We start from the raw sequence: 13,310 nt of genomic DNA on the forward strand, positions 1-13,310 counted from the left end.
TAAAATTTTATCACACCTTAAAAACGATCAAATAAGTATATGTATTCAAATATAAAAAAGAAAGATAACTTAATCGTCAAAGAACGTATTTAAGTATATGAAATCTTGCAGAGAAAACTTAAAAGCAAGTAATTCATTATTAAAAAATAGCAAAGTTGGTTTGATGAGAGATAATAGTTATAATTGACACAATGTCACCAATTTCAATCATTTCGCATGATAGTTTTAAAAACATGTTCGAAGGTATGAATGTTCATATTATGGATCGCTCAGTAGCAGTTAAAAAAATTAATGTAATGTATGAGAACACTTGCAATGATCTGAAACTGGAAATTTCTAAAGTAGGCCATGTGTGTACCACGGCAGACATTTGGTCTTCAAAAAGCCGTAGTTTCTTAGGCGTGACTTGTCATTGGCTCAACGAAGATCTGCAACGACGTTCTGTGGCCTTAGCATGCTCAAGGTTTGCGGGTACACATTCTTACGATAGGGTTGCTGAGGCTTTAGATGATATACATAAACGGTTCCATCTTGATACGAATAAAATTTTGGCCACTGTGACTGACAATGGTTCTAATTTTGTCAAATGTTTTAAAGAGTTTGGTTGTAACATCGATACAATAAATGACGAATATACTGGTATAGAAGAAGACGACGAGGAAGATAATTCTGATACGATGAAACCTTGCATTCAAAGTGACGATGAGTACTGTACGTTTTTAACTCTTGATTTAAGCGAAACACAGGTGGACGTAGAAAAGAAATATTTACCTCAACATGTGCGTTGCGCGTCACATACCATAAATCTTATAGCCACAACGGATTATAATAATTCATTGAAGATATCTAATGCACTAAGACTAAAAAATACACAAATTTTTTCCAAGTGTTCTAAGTTATGGAACAAATCCGGTCGCCCAAAGTCTGCAGAAGTAATCAAGCATTTTCTCGGTCACAATTTGACTATCCCAGGAGTTACTAGGTGGAATTCAACATATGATGCTGTATGTAAAATCGTTTCTATAAAAGAAAAATTAGCCCCTTTGTGTGATAAGCTCATGATACCAGGGTTTAAGCAAAGCGAAGTATCATTTCTAGAAGAATATATCACAATCATGCAGCCTCTTGCAGAAACACTGGATTTCCTTCAAGGGGAGCAAAACACATATTATGGATATTTGCTTCCGAGCTTAGTGTCCATGAAAACAAAACTGCAAAAAATAAAATCGTCTGGAAAGATAAAACAACTATATTCACCTCTGGAGGCAATAATTAATTCCGTTGAGCAAAGGTTTAAAGATATATTTTCCTTGAACATGAATTCAAAAACTGCTGTGATTGCGGCAGTTGTATGTCCAAGATTTAAAATGAGATGGTACAGTGCCTTTAAGGTGACTACAAATGATATTCCTTCGTTTAAAGAAATCCAAGGGTGGGTCGTTGCCGCAGTCGAAAGTTTTATAGAAGAAACAAAAAAAAAAGTAACAGTTGTATCGGAGTCAGATGATCCTTTTTTCGATTTTCAGGAGGACGAATCCGAAATAGAACTACCAAGACTGAAAAATGATATAGATGCTAATACAAATGCTTCCTTGAGCGAGTTAGAAGTTTTGAAATATTTGAACGATACAAGAATTACTTTAGATATGTTGAACGATTATAAATATATCAAACAGGTTTTTTTAAAGTTCAACACAATTTTACCATCATCGGCGTCCGTGGAGCGCCTCTTTTCTTTTGCTCAAATTGTGAACGCCCCAAGAAGAAATGCTTTAAGTGACCAAAACTTTGAAAAGTTGGTAGTCCTTAAAGCAAATCTCAAATAAATGTTTATTAACTCTCGTCTGAAACTTGGCGAGGTGCTTTACTTTAAGGTAACATAAAACGTTTGTTGTTTCTTATACGCTAGCATTTGGGCCGTTCCCAAACGCGCATGTTTATTTGTTATATTGGACCTTTTCACTCGAAGCAGAACACCTTTGATAAGATTAAAACAAATTAAATTATATTAAGTAATACCTACCTTGTTTAATATTTTTATCAATTAAGTATTGTTTTTAAAAAAGGAAACAAAGTATAGTTTCCCAAAACGTAGAATTACATTTATTCCTATTTCCTGAAGATATCTTATTTACATATTAATACTTAATGTGTCTTGTATTGTATTGTATATCTATAGCTATGTGTTAATAAATTTTTTTTAATATACAGCGTTTAAACGTAAATACTGGTACTTAATGCTTATTAAGTACATCGATACTTAATACTGAAATACATTTTTATGGTACTTGTAACGGCACTGTTCCTGTACTCAGTAATTACCAATACTTAATACTTCAATCCTTCATTTAAGTACCGTGAGGAGTACTGAATAGTCTGTACTTCATTTTGTTCTATTTAAGTACTATGTACTTAAAATTTTAAGTACCGCTTGAAATATTGGTACTGGTACTTAATACTTGTTATATTTTTCTATATACTGGTACTTAATACTTCAGTACATTTTTATGGTACTTACAACAGCTCTGGTCGTGATAATGTGTTTTGCTTCAGAGGTGAATCTCTGATTGTAGTATATGTTGTATCATTTGTTGTACTTGTTTGTTCGGTAAGTATTTGTGTGTTTCGGAGAAATGTAACTTTTGTCGTCCCCAGCTTAAATACCTTGGTTACGTTATTGATGTAAATGGTTTGCATGTAGACAACGACAAAGTTTCTGCCATTTTAAATATTCCAACACCTAAAAATTTAAAAGAATTACGGAGAATTCTAGGTATGACTAGTTGGTACAGGCGTTTTATACCAAACTTTGCCACACTCACTGCACCACTTACCAATTTAACCAGGAAAGATGTTAAATTCTCCTGGACAGAAGATTGCGAAGATTCCTTTCGCCTAATTAAGGAACACTTAATTACAGCACCCGTGTTATCTTGCCCCGATTTCGAACGCCCTTTTACCATACAATGCGACGCTTCAGATTTTGGTCTAGGCGCGGTACTGTCCCAAAATTATCCAGAAGGGGAGAAAGTCATCGCATTCATAAGCAGATCATTGAACAAGAGTGAAAGGAATTACAGCGCGACAGAAAAGGAGTGTCTTGCAGTTCTCTGGTCCATCGATCGTCTTCGTCCTTATGTGGAAGGAGCGCAATTCGAAGTAGTGACGGATCATCATAGCCTGGTTTGGTTGAGCAACTTGAAAGATCCGCGAGGCCGCCTCAGTAGGTGGGCCGTAGCCTTACAACAGTATGATTTCACCATCACGCACAGAAAAGGCAAAGAACATGCTGTGCCTGACTGTCTTTCGCGAGCCGTACCAAAATTAGACATCATTCATAATATTCCGGTAATTAGCGAAGAGGTCAACGATAAATGGTACTCAAATTTATTCACTTCTATCCAAAATAAACCTGAAAAATTTCCCAAATGGAGAATCCATGGTAATGAAATCTACAAACATGTTCCATGCAAATATCCAACTCTTTCCGAACCCGACATCGATTCTTGGAAAAAGGTAATTCCGAAACCGCAACGGTTAAATTTAATTTCTTTATCCCACGACACGACAACATCAGGACACCTCGGCATCTACAAAACTTACCACAGGTTAAAAAACCAGTATTACTGGCCAAAAATGCATGCCGATGTAGTAAAATATATTACCAAATGTAAAATATGCGCAACTTGCAAAGCTGACAACAAAGCTCCAGCAGGTTTTATGGTAGGTAGATCCCACGTAAAACGTCCCTGGGAGATAATCTCGGCGGACCTAGTTGGAGATCTACACAAGGGCACACACACATATTGGTTGTGGTAGATTATTCTAAATTTCCCCTGTTTTTCCCATTGAGGAAAGCTACTGCTGTGCCTATCGTAAAACAACTTGAAGAACAAGTTTTCCTTTTATTCGGCGTTCCCACATCCATCATTGTAGACAATGGTGTTCAATTTAAATCTAAAGAATTCACCAAATTAATGTCATCTTATAACGTCAACATAAGGTATACACCATATTATCATGCGCAAGCTAACCCAACAGAACGCGTTAACAAGGTTCTGAAAACTGTGTTGTCATCGTATGTCGAAGACAATAAAAAAACTTGGAGTAGCTTATTGCCAAAAGTAGCTTGTGCCATCAGGTCCTCTAGACTTGAAGTGCTTAATAATTCCCCTTATTTCGTGAATTTTGGAAGGGAAATGGTGTTAGATGGTAGCGCAAACAATTTTAAGGACGAGTCCAATGACATCGTCGTAGACAGAAATTCAGTTAGTATTAGATCAGAAGGATTTGAAACTCTTTGTAAAGACATAAAACATAGAATAGCTCAGGCCTCAGTGAAAATGACAGCTCACTATAACCTTAGGAGAAGGGATGTACAGTTTATAGTAGGGCAATCTGTTTATCGTAAAAACTTTGTTATTTCCGATGCAGCTAAATTCTATACAGCAAAATTAGGGCCGAAATATGTAGGACCCTTTATTATACATAAACGACTTAACCCGTGGACATATGAACTGAGGGACTTGAAGGGTAAAATAGCAGGAGTATGGAATGTAAAAGACTTCAAGCCATGCTTAGATAGTAATGATTAATGTTAGGGTAGGGTAGTTATAAAAAAAAATATTAATTTTTTTTCTGGAAGCGGGGGGGATGTAACGTTAATCTCATTAAATCCTTGTATGTTAATTGTGTTGCCTATTGTCCCTTTCCTATTTTGAATGTTTCGTGAACTTGACCCCTAATCCATTTGATAAATCCCGATCACATTCCTTTCCCCTTATCTGTGTCACATTTTTTTTGCCCGTGGGTCAAGAGCATTCTGCATTAAGTATTAGAATCAAGCACACGATTTTTGCTACTTTTCGCAATTATAAACTTGCATTGAATACCTTGATTAAGGATTAATTTTGGAAAGTTGGCTCAGTAGTTGCTACCCTTTAGTAGTATTTTTGGTAGAGCTATATTTGGCTTCGGCGGATTAAATATCGGTGCACATGTTAAGAAGCTCGTAACACCTGCGAGGTAAATATTTAATAACCTGTTCCACATTTAGTTGACTTACCTTTTAGCTTCTTTTTTTTATACGCTGAATATCCAACGACCATTTAACATCTCTCGGCTGATCAACAAACCCTCAGGCATATCTAATCCTCTATCTGGCCGCTACAACATTCGATAAGAAGAGTAGGAGGCTGCAGATAAAGCTTGCCCCTCGATTTAGTACCACCCGCTAAGGTGACCAGCCAATAAAGGTCAGAAGTTTCCTGTTTGTGTCGTCTATTGCTCCCATTTCGTGTCTTCCTATTTACTAATGTTAATGTTTATGTAAATTTCAATTATAACGTACCTGTTGTTAAGAGGTTGTATCAAGGTACACAAAACTACAACTTTTATATAGTCATCCGTTTGAACTACTGCGACTCATTCGAACGTATAGTCAAATCACCTACTTGTGAAGCGTCAACAAGAGTTTTGCTTTGCATTAGCATACCCTAGGTTAGGTGACATATTGGGTAGCAAAGATAAAAGAAAGATCTTTCTCGTATCCCCTTGTGCCCTTGCAGTACAGTAACTATTTTTATAGAACCTTGTGTAGCCCGTTGCGTCCTGGTGTATCACTCCTCATTTAAACTAGGGAATTTATTTGCCAATATAAAAACCCTCCCGTTTATTGTTGTTTTATTTCTTGTTTGTAATAACCGAGTTGTCCTACAAACAATTGTTTTTAGAGCGGAGACAGTCACTACGATAACTGAATTACTCGATATCGTACGCTCTTGGCGCCCTGATCCTTTCCACCCTATAATTAAACCCACACCTGCTAGCTTGGGGAGTAACAGTTACTTTAGATCAGGATCCCTCGGATTGTCCTTGTCCCTTATTTGTAGAATTTGTAATTCCTCCCGTTGCAAATATTTGGCGCCCAACGTGGGGCCCGAATCCACGACCCTGAGATTAAGAGTCTCACGTCTCCGTTGCAAATATTTGGCGCCCAAACGCTGAAAAAGGGGTAGTTAGTTATTATAATAATTTAGTAGCTATTGGGTGGAATTTGAGTACGTTCAGAATAGAATGAAATTTTTGGAACCATTTACATTTGGCTAGTGGAAATTTAGTTACTTAGCAAGCAGCTAGTTCGAATTTGTTTTTGGTAATAGTAGATTTAAGATTAGTGTAGGTTAGTTCTTTATATTTAATATATGTTTAGGGTTTTAGGGGAAATTAGCTTAGGTCTTAGAATTTAAATTATTAGTTAGTTAGTTGAAATATAGGTAGGTAGTTCAATTAGGATTAGGTACAACATGGCTTCCTCAAATTTTGAAATTAATCGATTATCAGCTGAAGAGCTTCTTTATGAATTAACTATTAGGGGTGTTTCTGAGCCAGCTACGGTAGAGGAAATGCGGAAAACTCTTCGCACCTTATTAAAGTTAGAACGAGAAGGTCAAAAAATTAGTTACCCTGATTATCCCTTTACGGTAGATAAGGATATCGAAGCATTAACCACAAATCTTACAGATTTGAATGCATTGTTAGACAACTTTGATGTTGGCGATTTAAACATGAGGAAAAAATTAAATACAAAATATCTTCACTCATTAGGCCGTATCAATAGAATCAACCCTACTACTGAGGGGGAAAAGAGACAGAAATCGAAAATTTTAGTTGAAATTTTGAGCTTTAAAGCCGCTTTCGATAAGAAAATAAAACTTCATCTCAATCCCAATCTATTATTGACATAGACCTTTTAGAAATTAAAAGCGATTCAGATGAGGATAGTGAAACTGGTATAAGTGTACCTCAACTTGAGAGTACGGGGGTTCATTCGAATTATAAATCAGTCCCTGTTTGTAAATGGAACCTTAAGTTTACCGGAAAACCTAATTATTTTTAGGTACAAATTCAAATGTAAGGTCGTTAAGCGTTTCTCAACATAAACTACAACCAGCATACGTGGGTTTTATTTTCCCCCCCATTGCCGACGAACCGAAACCAGCCCTGCACCCATAAGGGTGTTCCGCTACAATTTTTATGTCTACATTTTAAATGACATTGCCCTACAATTGGAATTGGCTCCTGTGTATAAGTACAAAGCTTCATATTTGTTTTCCTTATTTTATTAAAATCAAAATTTATTACCTTCAAAACACTCACAGGTACGATATTTACCATTGCTCCTGTATCTAATTTAAAGTTGATCTCTTGGTTATTTATCTCCAAGGTTGTGAACCATGATAGCTCCGAAACTTCTTTTACATTATTCTCGATGGTACCTACCTAAGAAAATCATTAGTATCAATATCACTTTTATCGTCATCAATTAAATGTACATTTCTTTGTCTCGTTTTGTTATTATAACAAGTAGAAGCAAAATGATTTTTGTTACCACACTTTTTGCACGTCTTGCCGTACGCAAAACATTTTCCGTATTCATGAGTGTACGAACACTTTTGACATTTCCTTACTGCTGTAGTCCTCTTCTGCTGCTCGGTTCTTCTGGGATCGGTGCTGCTTGGGAACGCTTTACCTTGTTGTTGTCTCCGTTGAGATTCCTTGCACGAGTATCGACTCCTCGGCTTGAAAACTGCTTCAACTCTTCCACGGTTGATCTCATTGACTATTTGTTGACTGTGTTCTCGGGCGCTTTCCATGTTTAGACATATTTTTATAGCTGTTTCCAATGTTGCGTCATCTTCCTGTAAGAGTTTTTCCCTCACTGATAAAGAACTTATACCACACGTAAGAACGTCTCTTACTAAACTGTCTTTTAAATCACCTAACTCGCACGACAACGCTAAGTTTTTTAACTCGGTGATATACTGTTCCATCGTTTGACCTTCTTTCTGTTTCCACATTAGAAATTTATGTCTTTCGTACGCAAGATTTTTCTTGGGAGTAAAATGATTGTCAAATTTACTCAACAACACTGCTATTTTATTCGTTTCGTCCTCTATGAACGTAAACGTATTAAATATTCTCATGCCTTGCTCACCTATTAATGTTAAGAGCTGTGCACACTGAGTAGCTTCTGCCTTTTTCGTTAATTCTGTAGCCTGCAGGTATGTTGTAAACCTTTGCTTCCAGAACTTCCAATTTTCAGAAAGATTGCCAGACATCACCATAGGTGGGATACCTCGAAAGTCCATTTTATCCTTTAAATTATTACCGTCTACTGCTTTCGTATCTTGTATACGTATTTTTGACCATACATCAGCCTTTTAACAATTATTGTTAAATTACTCTTGCACGCTTCTATTCTATTTGTAGGTTACTTCCTGTTTTTTCTTTCTTCCGTTCGACTGCGCCATGTAATAATAGAAGTGTTAGGCATGAGTGCTAGAGGAAGACTGGTTTATTTGTTGCGTGGTACACTGGTACTACATTACATGTATACATGTCAGGTTGCCTATACTACAGGCCCTTTTCCCTTCTCGGCTTCAAACATTCACTTGATCGGTGATTTAAGCCATTACAGTTAAAGCATCTCAACGCTGTCCTCGAATTTGATTGGGCACTTCTCGTTACGGAGCCACTACTTTCTACAACTGGTTTGTCACTGCTCAGCCTAGCTGAACATCTGTCCGCACCAGTGATGTTATTCATTGTTTGCTGCAACTCTGCAAGCGTAATGAACCCCTTCATCCTTGCCTGACTTTGCAACACACTGTTGTCGAAACCATCAATAACATACTCGATCACATCTGCTTGGTCCAGGTTTACTTTATTTGCAAGCACCACCTTTTGTCATTGAAATAAGTGGAGAACCTCTCATCTTTTCTCCAACGACGTGCCTCCATGGATTTCATCAATGCAATACGACTTGGTCTGCTAGCGAACATTGAACGTAATTTCACTTTAAAACTGCTTAAGGACATCGTAACATAATCAACTTTGGAATAATACCATTCCAATGCTGCTCCAAGCAATTTTGTCACCATAATTACTTGCATAATCTCATCGGCTATCGCGTATACTCTCTGCACCGCTTCGACTCTGGTTAACCAATTAGCTACATCTTCACCGTCCTTACCAGAAAAGGTTGGTAACAAAGCCGCTATCTCCTTATTGGAGTACTTAAGTTGCTTTCGTGTTGGCGATAATTGCAAACAGTTGCTTGTATTATTTTAATAGTACTTTCCACTGATGCATTTATGGGCCTTCCAAAAATTCTCCAGCGTCCACTTAAAATCCCAAACGCACTCTCCACAACCCTTCTAGCTCGACTAAGTGTGTAATTAAATACTTTTTTTCTTCTATTTAAGTTTCCACTACGTGGATAGGGTCTCATTAGATATTCCGCTGTCACTTTGGCGTCCAGGTGCTCCAATGTCAACAAGTATGAAACAAAGGTCTGCATCTGCTATTGCAAATAAATTTACACTATGACTATTCTTGTAATTGTAATATATTGATCCGCTTTTCGGGGGAGCCTGTTAAATTACAATCATTGTTAGCAACTAATATGTAGGGACAATATTGTTAAATACTCACTTGTATTACAACGTGTTTCCCATCCACAGCTCCATTGCAATGTGGGAAATTCCATTTCTTTTCAAACCTATCCGCATACTCCATCCACTGTTGCTCTGTTGGAACTTTCAGGACGATATCTTTTAAGCAGTTCCAAATTTCGGTACATGTTTCCGAAATTATTGTAGAGACAGTATTTATCCCAACACGAAATAAATAGGCTAAGGAAGTCATGCAATCGCCTGATGCAAGATATGGCAGTGTTATTTGTAGTCTTATCTTGGGTGGTATGAGAGTTCTAATTATATTTTGCTTCTCAATCCCTGCTTTTACCAATTCCAACAGTTTATTGAATGATTCTGGAGACATTCTTAAGAAATTGAAAAATTTCTCGGGGTCATTATCTTCAATTTCTTTTAACAACCTTGCAACCTTCGGTTGTCCTCTTTAAAAATTGGTCTTACCCAAAATATTCGTTTTCTTGCCACTTTTCTATTGTTCCTTTTCTTTTTCAGTAAATTTATATAAAATAAACAATCTTTTCCACTTTCCTTCGAACCCGCTGGTTCCAAATCAACCTATTTTTATTTGAATGCAGCGTTTTACATACAGGGTGATTCCTATAGTACCTGCCACCGTTTGGGAGCGTATAGGGGGTGCCTAGGGGAGTATTTTGATATAGGACACTTGGGGTCGGAAATCTAAAATAAGGGCGCCAGAACCAAATTTATCTTCTGGAATTTCACGCCTGTATGTAGGCAACCCAACCGACCGACGTTTCGCGCGGAGCGATGCAGAGCGAGTTAGCGCGAGGAAGCGACATGGGAGGGAAGGAGGGAAAACGACAGTCAAAAGCAATAACGTTTACAAGTGTTCAACGTGGCCACCGTTGTTCTCAATGCACTTCCTACATCTAGCCAACTATTATTATACTATTGCCATAGTGTTTATTCACTTGATACGCGTCGTTGCAGACGGGATTTCGTGGGTTTAAACAAAATTCTGATCAAGTGTCAGCCACACATCGCCGCCTGAGATCGCTCCGTGTGCACCGCCGGCCGGTTGGGTTGCCTACCTACAGGCGCGAAATTCCAGAAGGTAAATTTGGCTCTGGCACCCTTATTTTAGATTTCCGACCCCAAGTGTCCTATATCAAAATACTCCCCTACGCACCACCTACACGCTCCCAAACGGTGGCAGGTACTATAGGAATCACCCTGTATATATGCGAGAAGCAATTCCGAACTATTCATTTTGAATTTGAATAAACAAGCAACGATTTTGGTTAGGTATCTTGCAAAACGTCATACGCATACGGATGCTACATTAGGATGACGAGTTTACGCGCACGTAAAAAGAGACACTACGTATCCGTATGTACGGATCCAAGGGGAAGCATCCTCATCTTTTACATACATACTTCACTCTGTCAAAAAAGCCATGTCTAGACTACCCACATTTCGATGGCGCGTAAAAACTAACGCCATTTTCCAGAATAAAGGCTCTCTTTGAATTATTAAGCGCCCAATCCGACGGTTTAAAAGTGTTGGATGAGAAAATTTATTCCACTCTCCTCGAAGATAGTAGTGTAACGAAAGAAGAATTGGAAAAGGAGTTGGAAATGAGCAATGGATAGGGGAGAGCCGGGCAGCCAGAACCACTTTAGTTGAATACCTCGTTAGAGGTTACCTTTTAACGCTAGAGTTGCATTTTTTTGCACATTATACGTGCAAGATATATATGTATAACACTTTTCAATCGGCCAAAACTTCAAAAGTTTACCAGAATTATTTTATTTTCTAAAGATAAGGAACTCTGCGTTTGACTCCTTTTGCCCAAGGTACCTAGGCAAAAAGAACCATCAGTTTGGGCAAAAGGAATCGGGTAAAGGGGTTCGAGTAAAAGAAACACAAAAAGTGCGCAACAGTAGTAAAAATATTTATTAGGAGAAAAAACAATAGGTAATTCTAACGGTATATAAGGGAAAAAAATAAAAAATATCATTTCCTTGAAGAAATAACCTCATGTTGGCAGTGATTGCAGATGAAAACTCCAGTATTGTAATCTGCACATAGTTTGTGAGCCCATTTGCTACAAATGTTGCATTCTATCCATTCCTCTCCAGGTTTGGAATTGCCAAAAGTATCGCAACATAAAATACATGCCACCGAACTTTCGTTTGGGTTAATGCCTTCTACAGGTGGTTTTTCTCATTTTCCTCCTATTTTTCGTTTAACAGCTTGCTTTTTAACTTGTGAAACTTTAGGACTTCTAATTTCTTCTTTCACGGGAGTTGATGTTAATATTTCTGATTTTTGCGTTTTTCTTTCCGTTTTTTGAACGCGTTTTGTGCACTTCGGTAGTACATGAATGTCAATTATTTTATTACTGGATACTGTTTTATCATAATTAAGGGGGGTTTATTTCGAAGTTGAAGGCATGCTGGCGTCCACCTCATCGACTTCATTAGAGTTGAAGCAAGTAGAAAGCGCACTGCCGTTGACTTCATTAGAATTAGAAGAAGTGGAAGGTAAACTGGCACTGATTTCTTCATTTGGATCAGTATGAGTTGAGTTTAACGAAGTAGAGGGAAAGTTACCATCTGGAACATTTGGAGCAACGGAATCTGATGGACCATTCTCTGGAGTAGTACTAAATTCTTTATTGCTATCTTACTTGCCGAATGGACCATACACAGCAACGTCCAATGGCTGCAGTTTGTGTGTTGTATGAGGTGGAACAGTTAATATGACAATATTGTTTTCTGAGGCGTAGTCCAACACTTTTATGCTGTGTGTCGAATGATTATCCATTATTAACAAACATTTGTGATCTTTAGTTGCTCTCACACTTGCGGAGAAAAACTCTATCCATTTCAAAAACGTGTCACTACTAATCCAACCATTGTCAGTTACCAAATCTAATTTTCCAGGAGGCATGTCATTTAGAAAACGGGGATTTCTTTTCTTTCTCGGAAAAATCAATGTAGGAAGAATGAATTTTCCAGCCGCAGAACAGCAAAACAGAGCTGTTATCAGGGTTCCTCTTTCTGATGAAGAAACACTTCCTACTTGCTTTTTACCAGAAATTGATATTACCTTTGATGGTTTTTTTTTGCTGAAGTGTGAATTCCAGTTTCGTCGACGTTATACATATTATCCAGTGTAATTTTATGTTTGTCAATGACCGATTTAAGATTTTTAAAAAATAGTTCAACTTGAAGTTTATTGAAACCTCGCGCTCTTGCAATACTAGTAGATTCCGGCTGACGCAAAACTTAAATCAGGATGTCCTCATAAAAATTGCAAACCACTGCTCGCCAGCCATCTCATTTGTAAAAGGATGTTGAATTTTGTTTTTTTCGGCATACTGATATGCTAGTTCACATAGATCTTTTCTTGTAAGCCCATAAAAGCGCCCGTCTAATGCTTTTATATGCTCAACAAACTCATCTTCCTGAATGTCTAATAATACTGTTTTAAATCTATCTAGGTATTTTTTGGAAGTGTTCTTCTTAACATGTTTTTGCAGAAATATTATATCTAATACTCGCTTTATGAATTGAAAGCACTTTTCGTTTCACACATTCTATCGCTTCGGTCATACTTTCTTCACCCCATGAAGCTGCTCTATCAGTTTTTCTTTTGTAACGATATACCATCTGAAAAGACCAAAACACATTTAAAGCACCGTTTAAAGTAAATGTATAGTGATTACGGACAAAAGGAGTCACGATTCTTTTTTCTCGGTGCTTTTTGCCTAAAACGCCGTAAGCACTTACTTTGACTATATCGCAGTTTGAACAGAGCATATATACAAATAAGTGAGGTTATGAC

The sequence above is a fragment of the Photinus pyralis genome, unplaced genomic scaffold, assembly GCF_008802855.1.
Source record: "Photinus pyralis isolate 1611_PpyrPB1 unplaced genomic scaffold, Ppyr1.3 Ppyr1.4_LG1, whole genome shotgun sequence".
Taxonomy (NCBI): domain Eukaryota; kingdom Metazoa; phylum Arthropoda; class Insecta; order Coleoptera; family Lampyridae; genus Photinus; species Photinus pyralis.